We start from the raw sequence: 13,684 nt of genomic DNA, 5'->3' as shown, positions 1-13,684 counted from the left end.
TACAAAAATACTCATAAACTTTACAATAGTTATTGAAAGAATTATAGATATACTACTCCTTAATGTAACCGCTGTGTCAGATTTTAAAATAGGTTTTCGGCGAAAGCACATTTTTCAATATTCTGAGTACAGAGCTCAGCCATCAAAGCAAGCTGTACAGTTACCCGCCAAGTTCTGGAGTCAACTAAACTCAGAATTAGTATTATAAATCTTCCCTTGCCTTTGCTGATCTTGGTCGGAATGCACTACCAGGACTCCCACTTCCACAAGAAATGTTATTTTTGTTCGAAATACTCCATATTTATGTCCAAATACATCCGTTTTGTTCACGCGTTCAGATCACTATCCAAAGGCATAACGTGAGCATAAAACAAGAGACAAAAAGTCAAATAGTTCCATTACCGTTCGTAGAAACATGTCAAACAATGTTTACAATCAATCCTTATGGTCTTTTTAACATAAAACGTCGATAATATTCCAACCGGACAACAGCGTATTCATTACAGAAGAAAAAGAGGAGCGGCACGCCAACGTGCCCACGCAGTAAACAACTCACTTCTCCCAGGCAGTCCTGGGAGCAGTGACTGAGCTCCTATTCTCTGCCCAGTAACAGTAGACGGATGAAACAAGTTTCTAAAGGCTGTTGACAGCCAATGGAAGCCTTAGGAAGTGCAAAATGACCCCACAGACACTGTAGTTTGAACAGGGATTAGATAGAAAAACTACAACTCACTTCCTGGTTGGATTTTTTTCTCAGGGTTTTGCCTGCCATATGAGTTCTGTTATACTCACAGGCATCATTCAAACAGTTTTAGAAACTTGAGACTGTTTTCTATCCAAATCTACTAATAATAGGCATATCCTACCTTCTGAGCCTGAATAGCAGGCAGTTTACTTACTACCCTAGAGCAGTTAATGCCTTCTATGCTCGCTGCGAGGCAAGCAACACTGAACCATGCATGAGAGCACCAGCTGTTCTGGACCACTGTGTGATCACGCTTTCCGTAGCCAATGTGAGTAAGACCTTTAAGCACGTTAACATTCACAAGGCCCGAGAAGCAGGCAGATTCATTTGGGCACACCTTTCATCTGGACGTCAAAATACTGCCCCCTATCCTAGAGAAGTTAAGAACAAATTCTTATTTACAATGACAGCTATAGCCTACAAAGAAATACATTGTGAAGCATTTGCGACACTAGGCTGGTAGGGACATAAAGCACTCAGCATTTAAACAACATTTCGTTGTATTAAAGCATTATAGTCTATAAAGTGCGCATATAGGCTGTGACTTACTTAGAATTATATACTAATTAAACAAAAAATGCCTTATTTGGCTCAGTCTACAGTGCCTTTGAATTCATTTTTAGAAACACAAGTTTGTCCAGAGTCTGTGGCTTCAGGCTCATGCGATTGTGCCTGGAGAGCCGGCCAGCAGTGGAGAATTGTCACGACTTCCGCCGAAGTTGGTCCCTCTCCTTGTTCGGGCGGCGTTTGGTGGTCGACGTCACCGGCTTTCTAGCCACCGCCGAGCCTCTTCATTTTCCATTTGTTCTGTCTTTGTCTTATCACACCTGGCTTCACTTAATCAATTACTTGTGTATTATTTAACCCTCTGTTCTACATGTTGTATTTGTGTGATTGTTTGTTGCATTGTGTGGCCATGTATATTACCTGTTATGTTTGAGTAAAGTATTTTATTACTCATATCTGCTGTCCTGCGCCTGACTCATCTCACCAGCTACACACAGACGCCTTTACAAGAATATCCTCTCCAGACTTGCAAAGCCACTGCGGACGCTAATCACCCTTCGGGATACTCTTGTCAGGCTGCACAGGGAGGCAGAGTTTTTTTTCCTGTTAAAGGTAGGCCTAAAGGTTTAGGCAAAATAACCCAATCAAAACGGAAATATCCTTTTAAAGTGGGAATATGCCATGCCTACTGAGCCAAAATCAATGATGGCCTATTGTTTTTTATTTAACTAGGCAAGTCAGTTAAGAATGCATTTTTATTTTCAATGACAGCCTAGGAACAGTGGGTTAACTGCCTTGTTCAGGGGCAGAATGACACATTTTTACCTTGTCGGCTCGGGGATACGATCTTGCAACCTTTCGGTTACTAGTCCAACGAACAGAATTTTTAAGAGATCTGATTTTTAGTTTATAAATACTTTGTTTAAATGACACACTTAGTTCTCTACCCACCTCGTTCCTTTCTTTTAGCATATGCATGTAGTAAGTACACAACCGAAAGGTTGCTTGATTGAATCCCCAAGTTTACAAGGTAAAAATCTGTCATTCTGCCTCTGTGCGCCAAGGACATGGATGTTGATTATGGCAGCCCTCCGCACCTCTCTGATTCAGAGGGGTTGAGTTAAATTCAGAAGATACCTTTCAGTTGAATACAGTCAGTTGTACAACTGACTAAGTATCCCCCTTTCCATCATGCTTTCAGTATGTGTCTTTTCAGATAACACTGATTATTTAGTTGTGGACACTACGATTATTCAGTTGTGGACACTACATCACTGCTCTCGCGCTCTTGGTCCTAATATTTGAAAGTCACCTTGATGTTGCACCTGTGTTTTATCAGTTTCTTTATGAAAACATATAGTGAACTCCATGACAGTAGCTAAAGCAAGGGGCTATAGCAGCACACAAGTAGACTAGAAATGCATGCTGGGCAGGGCATGCCCTGAGCTTGAGTGAGAGCTACTGGCGAAATCGCCATTTGAGAATCTCACTCTGTGCTCCAGTCAAATTGGGCACCTTTTGCTCTTCGCTCCAGCGCCGCTCCGCTCACATTCTATGGTCCAAATAGAGCAGCTGCCGCTAGGTCACATCACAGCACTTTCGGAATCTTTATTGTGGCACTAACTGATACTTTCATATTTCACTATTGTTGTCATTTTCTTCCTGCCTTACATTCTGTACATTTGAAGAGAGACATGAATGCATCTTGTAAGCACTGTAATGAGTCTACTCCCTCCTACCCTCCTGACCTCAACTACAATGAACAAAAATATAAAGGTAACATGTCAATTGTTGGTCCCATGTTTCATGAGTTGAAATAAAAGAAATCTCATAAATGTTCCAAATGTACAAAAAGCTTATTTCTCTCATGCTGTGCACAATTTTTTTTATTTCTATCCCTGTTAGTGAGCATTTCTCCTTTGCCAAGGTTATCCATCCACCTGACAGGTGTGGCATATCAAAAAGCTGATTAAGCAGTATGGTTGTTATTGGGGGGGCAGGTATCCTAGCGGTTAGAGCATTGGGCCAGTAACTGAAAGGTTGCAAGATCGAATCCCTGAGCTGACAAGGTAAAACTCTGTTGTTCTGCCCCTGAACAAGGCAGTTAACCCACTGTTCCTAGGCTGTCATTGTAAATAAGAATTTGCTCTTAACTGACTTAGTTAAATGAAGGTACAATTACACAGGTGCACCTTGTGCTAGGGACAATAAAAGGACACTTGAAAATGTACAGTTCTATTTCTGTCTGTAATAAAACCCTTTTGTGGGTAAAATTAATTCTGATTGGCTGGGCCTGGTTGCCAAGTTAGTGGGCCTATGCCCTCCCAGGCTGCACCCCTGCCCAGTAATGTGAAATCCATAGATTATGGCCTAATTAATGAATTTCAATTGACTGATTTCCTTATATGAACTGTAACTCAGTAAAATCTTAAAAATTGCTGCATGTTGCGTTTATATTTTTGTTCAGAACAAATGTTGTCAAGTCACTAATGACGTCTGTCCATCCACATCACCATATGGTCCTGACTTTATATTGTGTTATTCCACTTTATGGTCACACCTTACCTGCTCTTTTATTTTCTCTTCCTCCTTGTAATATCTAGTTAATTATACACATCTATGGTAATAACAGGCCCTGGCTGAATCAGTTCTCTCTAACCTGAGAATACCAGACTGTGCTGTTGAGACAATTAGGGAGGTGGTGTGGAAATCAAACTCCTCATCGAGCCCTGATAATAGCCCTTCTCTGTGTGGGAGGAAACCCTGTATTGTTCAGAGGTTGTTAATAGAATGAGAGGGGTATTACAGCCAACCACACATGGTCCATTCAAATTAGAACAGAAGAGAGCGGGTGAAGGAGGGACATCTAAAGAAAGAGGGAGGGATCAGAAAGATAAAAGTATGGATATAAAGAGACAGAGGGTGTGAAAGAAAAGGTCCCCCTGCCTTTTTCACTTGACCACATGATTTCTGCATGCCTCCTCCTCCTGACCCCGACCCTCCTCCCCCTCCTGACCCTCCACCGCCTCCTGACCCTCCTCCCTCTTTTGACCCTCCTGACCCTCCTGCCCCTCCTGCCCCTGACTCCCGGCCCTCCGCCCGCTGCTGACCCTCCTCCCCCTCCTCCCTCTTTTGACCCTCCTGACCCTCCTGCCCCTGACTCCCGGCCCTACGCCCGCTGCTGACCCTCCTCCTGACCCTTTTGGCCCCAACCTCCCTGGCCTTCCTCCCCTGCCTGACCCTCCTACCCCTCCATCTCCTCCAGCCCCCCTTCCCCTCCTGCCCCTCATGACCTTCCTCCATCTCCTGACCCTCCTTCCCCTCCTGCCCCTCCTTCCCTTCCTGACCTTCCTGCCCCCGACCCTCCTATAAATGTTGTCAAGTCACTAATGACGTCTGTCCATCCACATCACCATATGGTCCTGACTTTATATTGTGTTATTCCACTGTATGGTCACACCTTACCTGCTCTTTTATTTTCTCTTCCTCCTTGTAATATCTAGTTAATTATACACATCTATGGTAATAACAGGCCCTGGCTGAATCAGTTCTCTCTAACCTGAGAATACCAGACTGTGCTGTTGAGACAATTAGGGAGGTGGTGTGGAAATCAAACTCCTCATCGAGCCCTGATAATAGCCCTTCTCTGTGTGGGAGGAAACCCTGTATTGTTCAGAGGTTGTTAATAGAATGAGAGAGGTATTACAGCCAACCACACATGGTCCATTCAAATTAGAATAGAAGAGAGCGGGTGAAGCAGGGACATCTAAAGAAAGAGGGAGGGGTCAGAAAGATTGAAGTATGGATATAAAGAGACAGAGGGTGCCTCTTGACCCTTATCCCTCTTTTGAAACTCCTGCCCCTACTCTCCCTCCTGCCACTCCTCTCCCTCCTGACCCTCCTGACCCTGATCCTTCTCCCCCTCCTGCCCCTCTTCCCCCTCCTGACACTCCTGCCCCTCTACCCCCTCTTGACCCTCCTTCCCCTCTTCCCCCTCCTGACCCTCCTGCACCTCTTCCCCTCCTGACCCTCCTGCCCCTCTTCCCCCTCTTGCCCCTCCTGCCCCTCTTCCCCCTCCTGCCCCTCCATCCCCCTCCTGACCCTCCATCCCCCTCTTCTCCTCCTGACCCTCCTGCAACTCTTCCCCCTCCTGCACCTCTTCCCCCTCCTGACCCTCCTGACCCTCCTGCCCATCTTCCCCCTCCTGCCCCTCTTCCCCCTCCCGACCCTCTTCTCCCTCCTGATGTTCCTGTCCCACTTCCCCCTCCTAATGATCCTGCACCTCTTCCCCCTCCTGCCCCTCTTCCCCCTCCTGCCCCTCTTCCCCCTCCTGACCATCTTCCCCCTCTTCCCCATCCTGACCTCTTCCCCCTCCTGACGCTCCTGCACCTCTTCCCCCTCCTGCCCCTCTTCCCGCTCCTGACCGTCCTGCCCCTCTTCCCCCTCCTGACCCTCCTGCCCCTCTTCCCCCTCCTGCCCCTCCTGCCCCTCTTCCCCCTCCTGCCCCTCCTGCCCCTCTTCCCCCTCCTGACCCTCCTGCCCCTCCTACCCCTCCTGTCCCTCTTTCCCCTCCTGATGCTCCTGCACCTCTCCCCCCTCCTGCACCTCTTCCCCCTCCTACCCCTCCTGCACCTCTTCCCCCTCCTGACCCTCCTGCCCCTCTTCCCCCTCCTGACGCTCCTGTCCCTCTTTTTTTCCCCTCCTGCCCCTCCTGCCCCTCCTGCCCCTCTTCCCCCTCCTGACCCTCCTGCCCCTCTTCCCCCTCCTGACCCTCCTGCCCCTCTTTCCCCTCCTGCCCCTCTTCCCCCTGATGACCCTCCTGCCCCTCTTCCCCCTCCTACCCCTCCTGTCCCTCTTCCCCCTCCTGACGCTCCTGCCCACCCTGTGTGTGTGTGTGTGTGTGTGTGTGTGTGTGTGTGTGTGTGTGTGTGTGTGTGTGTGTGTGTGTGTGTGTGTGTATGTCTGAACGGTTGATCAGCCAGCTGAGCGAGGTGGAGGTTATCATGGTCTGCTGCAGAAATGGTGATCCAGTGACTTTTTACTTGGTTGTGCAACTTATTAGTGTGATTTATTAGTGTGATTAGTATGAATGAGTGGAAATTGATGGATCTCTTCAACAAAACATATAGTGTATATACAGTACATCAATCACAATGCAGGAACCCTGATAAGGACCTTAGTTTCCTGAGCACTGTTGTTCTAAGTGTGTGTGTGTGTGTGTGTGTGTGCTTGCCCCAGTCACAGTTCAAAGTGCCGCACTGATCTAGGGCTGTCCAGTTGAAATTGATCTCATGACAGAAACATACGCCCATACTGCCTAGTTCACCTAACCAGTAGACCATTAACCTGTGGTTAAAGTGCACTGTGTGGGTGTCTGAAGAAAGGTAGGCCTTGATAACATTAGTTTGCTATCTCTGCATCTCCTCTGGATCAACCACAGGTAGATTTGCATACAGGGGAGAGTAACCACGACTTGTGGCTGCATCAGGGTCTGGTTTGTGGGGCTAAGGTGGCGGAACGGTGGTTCAAGACGTCAGAGGTTTTGTTCAAACTGAGTATTGTATTATGTGATTAACATAGGCATTATAGCTTAGTAGTGTGATGTTGAACAGGGGCCCCGTTGCACTGACCTCCAGCCCTCCTTCAACACATTTTGCCATGGTGCAAAGAGAAAAAGTTTTATAATGCTATTCTACATATTTTGTCATGAAGCGAAGAAAAAATGTTACAGTTTTAAAGCAAATTTCTTACAAATCCACACTTTTTGGTATCATATGCTTTCTGAAAGACCTCCCAGAGGGCCCTGGGGACCCCGAGCACATGCCTTGCATGTCCGTTCGGTAATCGGCCCTGATGTTGGACACTCCTAGGAACTGCTACACACTGTTGATGTTGTTAGTTGAAAGGACAGGATTAGAGGTAACGTAATGCTGTGATGTTCTAGCTCTGTCCATTAGATGGCAGTAACACATCCTCTAGTCTACAGATCTCTGTCTTTAATTGAACATTCACTTTTTAACTGAGGCAGTCTTAACTGAGGCAGTCTTAACTGAGGCAGTCTTAACTGAGGCAGTGTATGCACATCAGTTGTGTGAGATTATTGTGACGGGTGCAAACAGACAAGTGAGACATTTTTGGTTCTAAATATGATAGCCTTTGCCGTTTGGAAATCCATCCTATTGCATGGCTGAATGTGATCAAGTGGAGCTGACTCTAAAAATCTTATGGCTCTAAAAATCTAAGAATCTTCTGACTCTAAAAATCTAAGAATGTTCTCACTCAAAGAATCTCCTGATACTAAGAATATAATAATCTAGAATAATGAAATACTGCCTTCCCATAAGACATCACCAGTTTACAATGAAGGCCAGACAGTCATTAATTCACAGATAAGGTGATGGAGAGCGGGAGGTAGAGAGAAAGATGGAGAGAGTGAGGAAGAGAGAGAGTTTCAGAGTCATCTCGTGTGGCAGTAATGCATCGCCAAATTGGACATATTTCTGCTCATGCAGCTGAAGTGAGAAGGCAGGAGAGTGACTGATACGGCATCTATAGTTTCCTGGTAATCACTAGAATGAAGTTTTCAGAGTTTCCCACAGTGGCAGGACAATGTACCCAGTCTTGGCTGAGTGGAACATAGTTAGCTTCCCTCTCTCCCTGCCCTCTCTCTCTCTCCCTCTCTCCCTTCCCTCTCTGCCTGCCCTCTCTCCCTGCCCTCTCTCTCTCTCCCTTGCCTCTCTCCCTACCCTCTCTCTCTCTCTCTCTCGCTCTCTCCCTTCCTTCCCTCCCTCCCTCCATTCTCTAACCTTTTGGCTTTGGAGGTGATCCAACATATTTTCTCTTATCACATGATGGGCTTGTCCTGCTGTAAGTGTTGATAGGGTGGAGGACAAAATGCCTTTGTCGGTTCCCAAGGGGATGGTGACTACATTTGGACCTTGGCACAAAACCACTTCATTTAGCTTCCAGTGCAGTTATTATGATGCTCTACTGCATGAGACTGATAGATCAGTCGTTTTCAGGAATTAAGTCTAATTTTACATGTATCCTTTTGAGATTTTAGAAGCTTCAAATACCATGTCATCCAATATAGTACATTAGGCTACATATATCTTTTTTACTATCCATGCAGTATCAGTTATGGTGGGAAAAGGCTTCTCTTCTCACTGGTGATGCTGTTAGCCTGTGGCAGGGACTTGACCTGCTACATGCATCTTATTATGCTTCATACAAACCAGGGTGAAAACAGCAGTCAGTCTCCGCGTCAGGGGGGACAAAGGGTTGAATGGTGAGGCGATCATGGAGCCCAGAGATACAGAAAGGTAATCTGTGTGAGGGGACGTGGAGACATGGTTCACACGCTAGCACTGTAACCTGGGGGCATCATTAACATGGGGTGGTAGTGGTTAAACAGTGCTGGGGAAAGTTCCCTTCTCGTCACCCATATTCAGACGGCTGGCTGACTGACAGACTGACTGACTGGCTGCTCCTGCCCTGCAAGGGTAACTGCTGTCGTGTCACGGCGTCATGGCAACAAACTCAGTCAGTACACACCATGTTCTATCCTCCACAAAGCCAACTCAGCTTCTCATTGGTTCAGCTGAGATGGTCTCAGGCCCACACTCACAGAAGGTGAGGTGTGTTACACTAGCTAGCAGCTGGTTTTGCCACGTCCAGAACCTGACGACAATATCACATACAACAAGAGATGCTCCTCAGGTTCAAATAATTAAGTTATTGCTTCAATGTAACCGTATTCTGTTGGTTACAATGGCACAGCGTACAACTCTTAACATGGTATTGACACCATAACCATTGTACCACAACCCACTTTCTGTCCACCAGAGAGTGTCTGAAGCGGGCCACTATAGGCTGTCAGTCAGGATAGAGCCTATGAAAGTTCAGCTAGCTCTAGGTTGACTGTGACGATACGGGTCACAAGAGGTCATTGGGTCGTATCCCACCCCGGCTTGGACAGTGGCCATCTGTGTCACTGACAGCACACAACACAGGCCTTTCTTCTGAACGTTCATCTTTAAAGATTTCACTCTTTAGTTTGAGAATTGTGTTTTCTCCTCAACATGTGCACCCCTGATTTAGAAGCAAGATGTGTCAACTTGATGTCATGACAATGGTGGGACAGTGTAGCACCTGACAACGTTTAGCTGCATTGTGACACAAGAATGGACTTAAGAATCAAGTCGCATGGGACTGTTGTAGAGAAGAATAGTAATGAATGCTGTTATTTTATGTGATTATCTCAATCGTATCATGAGGACTGACTGGAATGATTGTTATCAGACTGGTCAGGTTGGCTGCTTCAGTTATAGATATCATAATCAGTTCAGCCCTGTTGGACACAAGGGGTGGAGAGGCATGCAGACAGAGGGCCTGATATGGGATGGCCAGGACATGTCCTTAGAGAGCCTTGTATACGGATTAACAGACTGCCCTGTCCAGGAGACTGCACACCCCTCTGCTGTCTCTGTAGCTCCGGCTGACACCCCCCCCTGAAGGATCCATGAACTCTCCTCTGAGAGCCATGAAGACTGGCCTACGGAGAGCGTGGCACAGCCTGTGTGTTCACTATGAGGAAACAGGGGGTCAAGGTCAAGGTTTTGTGGTTTTGTGTCTTGGCATTCAGAATCCTCCGCACACGTCCTCTCTTTGAGCCCTGTGCTTATAAACTCCTGCCCAGAAGGACAACATGGTCTTGGCCAGGACTTCCAGTCACTTGTAAACTTCCTGCAGTCCAATAAAACTCAAGACATTACCCCCAGCCTGTTGCTTCAAGGCGTGTGAGCGAAGTAATGTGGGGGATATTTGGGTCTTGTGAATGGGATGGTTTATGACACGATAATATCAGAAGTATGTTGGTCAGTGGACAAATAGTGGATTTAATTTTTGGGGATAATCAAGGAAACACTTTGTTAAAAATATATTGTTATATTAATATTATGCCGTGATTAGATGCTCTGTATAGTAAAAACCTTGCAGTATGAAAATGCTTCAGATACAGAACATCATCTCACCCCCTCTCTCTGCTCCCTCTCCCCTTTCTTCGCTTGATTAACACTGGCAGTATTTAGCTCCCTGATATACATACCTCACACAGTTTCCGTCGTTAACAACAGCCTGTCAACCATTCTTGTGCTGTGCTGCCTTTGTGCCGGGCCAGGGCGCGGGCGGCCAGCAGGCCCTGCAGCTGTCGTGAGGCCTGGCCCGGCAGCCTCTGATCAACCAGGCATGAAATCAGCCATGAACAGCCCCACATTCACAGGCCCAATGGGCTCATGCTCGGCCTCCCTCTGCTTCAACACTAAATCTTCTCCAGGCATGCAGGCTTCTGCAGCCGCTGGCGCCAGCTATTTGTTGACCCCTTTTCCTTTCTGCTACTCTCCCCCTCAAAACCACCACAAGCACCCCTTCTTCAGCCTCCCCCATTCCCCTCAACCCCACCACAAGCACCCCTTTTTCAGCCTCCCCATTCCCCCTCAACCCCAACACAAGCACCCCTTATTCAGCCTCCCCATTCCCCCTCAACCCCACCTCAAGCACCCCTTATTCAGCCTCCCCCATTCCCCCTCTCCTACCCCACCTCCTCCATTCCCCCTCAACCCAATGATGTATATAAACCCTGGACTGTTGATGCTATGTAATGGCCAATGAGAGGCTTTGAAGCCACTGTCAGCCATATTGGTACTCCCCAGAAGGAGCAGTCCTCCATAGGAATGAATTACATGTATTTAAGTATTTTTGTTGTTGTAGTGGGGACAGGAATATTAGTTGAATTAAAAAATACAATAATTCACATCATGTAATTTTAAATTATTCATTAAGGTGTCTATAATATAATACATGTGGCAAAAACAAATGTAGATATTGATAAATGAATTTTTATAGCTTCCAAAATATCGTTTTACAATGTTGTGGGAGAGCCAAGATGGAGGTGCGGGGGCTTCAAAACAGCGCCCCCTGTCAGTCATCTAGTATATATAAATTGCCTCAACCACACCATAAGCCCCCTTTGTTCAGCCTCCCCCATTCCCCTCAACCCCACTACAAGCACCCCTTCTTCAGCCTCCCCCATTCCCCATCAACCCCACTACAAGCACCCCTTATTCAGCCTCCCCATTCTCCTCAACCCCAACACAAGCACCCCTTATTCAGCCTCCCCATTCCCCTCAACCCCACCACAAGCACCCCTTCTTCAGCCTCCCCATTCCCCTCAACCCCACCTCAAGCACCCCTTATTCAGCCTCCCCATTCCCCTCAACCCCACCTCAAGCACCCCTTATTCAGCCTCCCCATTCCCCCTCAACCCCACCTCAAGCACCCCTTATTCAGCCTCCCCATTCCCCCTCAACCCCAACACAAGCACCCCTTATTCAGCCTCCCCATTCCCCCTCAACCCCACCACAAGCACCCCTTATTCAGCCTCCCCATTCCCCCTCAACCCCACCTCAAGCACCCCTTATTCAGCCTCCCCATTCCCCCTCAACCCCACCTCAAGCACCCCTTATTCAGCCTCCCCATTCCCCCTCAACCCCACCACAAGCACCCCTTATTCAGCCTCCCCATTCCCCCTCAACCCCACCTCAAGCACCCCTTCTTCCCTTTTTCTCTGCACCTCACTCTGTTGTTAGAGTTTTATGTGATTTTATAGTGAAACAGTGCTAATGAGCCCATTGGTAGCTGATTTAGTAACCCATGTAGCATGTGCTATGTACTATGTAGTGTGTAGTGTGATGAATAGCTTGAGGATGTATCCAGGGGGTAGTACCACTACTCTTGCAACAGGTTCATGCCATGGGATCTGTAATGACCTATGACAGCTCAAAACCTTTGCAATGAATGACGACACCCTTTAGAAATCAGTTTCCTCAAATACTGTCTGTCTGTCCTGACCTGGGCCACAAAGGTCTCCAACTCTCCACAGACCACAGAGAGGAGTGCCCCCTGCTGAGATACACTGTAAGGTTCTATTTGTTTCCCTGGCAGCACCCACCCTCCTTCCTCTACCATCAGTAGCTAGCTATTGTCCCAGGGAATTAGCCAAGGATGGGCATTGTGATCAAAGTGCTCAGCTCTTCTTCAATCTCCTCCAACTGTTGTCTGCAGACACACTGTGACAGACAGGTCTATAATGAGGCTGCAGCAGTGCATCAGAAAGCATGTCAGGCACTAAATTATGATGGGAGCAACAATGACTTCACACCCTGTCTTTGTGACGGACGTCAAACTTAGTCACAGCTAGGCCATTGTCTGTACGGACTGGCCTGACCCAGACAATGATGAATCTAGAGGCCTTTGTGTGTGGTCCACTGCCCCAATACCCTATGGAATTATGGGAACAGAAGTGTATGCCACCTTCCATTAGAATGCCTATGGCCAGCTAACAGCTGGCTAGTGCTGTATAATGAAGGGACCAGACAGTGACTGGACTGGGTTGGGAGTGACCAGACACTGGGACCAGACAGTGACTGCACTGGGTTGGGAGTGAGTTCTGCTGCGGTTCTCACTAGAATGGGTACAGTACCATCATCTGCCATCTGTCTTTACACTGCAAAAGTCAAAACAAAACAGAGGTCATAATGTCATGTCAGAATAAGATGGTCTTTGTGAGATCACAGGACATTCATACATTATGAAATGAAGGAGACTGAGACAAAAGCATACAGAAAGAGTAAGATGAAGTGAGTTAAGAGAGAGAGAGAGAGAGAGAGAGAGAGAGAGCAGCTGCCTCTGTGGCTTGTTTTGAGATTACGTCAATGCTACTGAAGAAAGGGAAGAAGGACGACTTAGAAGCAATGTGAGAGGAGAAGAGGAAAGGGGGGTGAGGCACACTTCACCAACTGGCCCAGGGGTGTACAGACTTCTTTTTGACAAAGCTGTCATTGTTAAACGGCTGGAGAAGAGCGCACCCCACTCCTAACATTTTACCAGTGACAGTACAGCACAAGATTCTTGTCTGTTCATGATATGCTAAGATTTACATGTCCTCACTGTCATTAAATCTCTGGTAATAGTAATAGTTAGTTATAGTAATAGTTGGTAACAGTTAGTAATAGTTAGTAATAGTTGGTAACAGTTAGTAATAGTTAGTAATAGTAATAGTTGGTAACAGTTAGTAATAGTAATAGTTAGTAACAGTTAGTAATAGTTAGTAATAGTTAGTAACAGATAATTATAGTTAGTAATAGTTAGTAACAGTTAGTGATAGTTAGTAATAGTTAGTATCAGCTAGTTATAGTTAGTAATTATAAGTTAGTAACAGTTACTTATAGTCAGTAATAGTAATAGTTAGTAACAGTTAGTAATAGTAATAGTTAGTAACAGTTAGTAATAGTTAGTAACAGTTAGTAATAGTACCATTTAGTTATAGTTAGTAATAGTAATAGTTAGTAACAGTTAGTAACAGTTAGTTATAGT

This window comes from Salmo trutta, chromosome 7 (genome assembly GCF_901001165.1).
Source record: "Salmo trutta chromosome 7, fSalTru1.1, whole genome shotgun sequence".
Taxonomy (NCBI): Eukaryota; Metazoa; Chordata; class Actinopteri; order Salmoniformes; family Salmonidae; genus Salmo; species Salmo trutta.
Note: the sequence above shows the minus strand (reverse complement) of the source record.